The sequence below is a fragment of the Piliocolobus tephrosceles genome, chromosome 11 (genome assembly GCF_002776525.5).
Source record: "Piliocolobus tephrosceles isolate RC106 chromosome 11, ASM277652v3, whole genome shotgun sequence".
Classification (NCBI taxonomy): Eukaryota; Metazoa; Chordata; class Mammalia; order Primates; family Cercopithecidae; genus Piliocolobus; species Piliocolobus tephrosceles.
In genome coordinates this window covers 7,058,948-7,060,568 of record NC_045444.1, presented here as the reverse complement: position 1 = coordinate 7,060,568, position 1,621 = coordinate 7,058,948, and the positions used below count along the sequence as shown (strand labels likewise).

The window sequence follows — 1,621 nt, the reverse complement described above, 5'->3', positions numbered from 1 at the left end:
TCATTCCAGCACAGCTAGGAGGCATGGCTAACTCCACGTGTGCCCAGAACTTAACCAGACTCTAATGACTCCACAGCAGGTAAGTTGAACAATTTTCAAAGCTCAAAGAAGCAGCTTATAACCTTAAATCATTTAGCAAACCTAATATCTGATCTGTAAAATTTAGACTAAATGTCTAATTGTTGAAGACATTTTTACTTCACCAATAACCTTTATGTTTTTTTTAAATGAAAGCAAGTTCAGCCCCAAGGACTGCGACTTGGATATTTTAGTGATTATTTTTTGATTAAATGCTAAACAAGGGGTAGATTATTCAGGAGTTTTCCAGGAGAGGGGCCGGGAATTCTTGAAACTGAGAATTTCTTCTCTTTTTCGACCATATGGGGTAACTTCCAGGAGTTTTCATGGCATCTGTAAATTGTCATGGTGCTGGAGAATTATAGTGAGTGTTGTCTTCTTGATTGTGGCTGGCTTTAGCTGGCTTCTTTACCACATCCTGTTTTATCAGTGGGGTTTCTGTGACCTGTGTTTTGAGAAACAAGTCCTGCTGAACTCCTCTGTCACAGTGCAGCCCAATGTTAAGAATGAACATCAACTTAGCCAGTTACCAATTAACCTTGGCACTCCTTCTAACTCTTCCTTGCTTCAATTTCCTCACCAATTTATTGTGAAGATTAAATCAATTTTTTCCTGTAAAGTACTTTATATAGTACCTCTGCACTGTACCTATCTGTAATAAGTTAAACACACTTTATTACTTTTTAGTCTGAACCTAACAGCTTTCTCTCAGAATTCTAAGGGAGTATTATTAAAGTTATGTTCTACTTCAGCAAAATAGGAGAAGTCTACATTTATGCTGAGAACTATGGTAATCTGTATATACTATCAGAAATGTTATACATTTCTCCTGGATATATTATGTGAAGATTTTGAGACAGATTCCTAGAAGTGGAATTGTAGGTATTCATATTTTAAATGCTGGTAGTTATTGTCAAATTGCCTTTTATACCAGCAGTATTTGAAAGTGCTTATTTCTCCACATCTTAACCAATAATGAATATTAACAACTTACTAGACTTTTGCCAGTTTAATGAGGAGAAAAACCTCATTTTCAGTTTCTTTTGCTCTAACTACCAGTGAGAACAGACATCTTTCTAAAAAATATGGAAAGCTTCATGAATTTGCATGTCATCCTTTCACAGGGGCCATGCTAATCTTCTCTGTATCATTCTAATTTTAATATATGTGCTACCAAAGTGAGCACAACCAATTATCTTTAAAAATGTCTTTATATCCCAAAGCTTACCAAAGTCATCTGAACTAAAAGGCATTAGGGTTTGTATTTTTCCGACAAAATATTTGATTTAAGTGCCTACTATTTTTAAGCCAATTAATCAAAGCTCTTTCATATCACACACACAGCACCTATAAATACATAGTCAGAAGAGGATCTAGTACTTGTAAGATTTTTCATTTGTCATTTTCAAGTTTCTCTTTAAAGCATGCAGTTTCTATGACTTAATAAGCAGGCACAACTGGAAGGCAAAACAAATTCCCCCAAACTAAGGATCTCTTTTATTTATTTATTTATTTATTTATTTATTTATTTATTTATTTATTT

The 1,621-nt window shown here is 34.1% G+C and overlaps 1 non-coding gene across 1 annotated transcript; it reads right to left on the bottom strand.

Moving 5' to 3' along the window:
* Positions 1-1,157: 1,157 nt before the first annotated feature.
* Positions 1,158-1,264, bottom strand: LOC111551598. Its single transcript, XR_002734405.1, has one exon. It is a non-coding gene; the product is annotated as a U6 spliceosomal RNA (small nuclear RNA).
* Between the last annotated feature and the right edge of the window lie 357 nt (positions 1,265-1,621).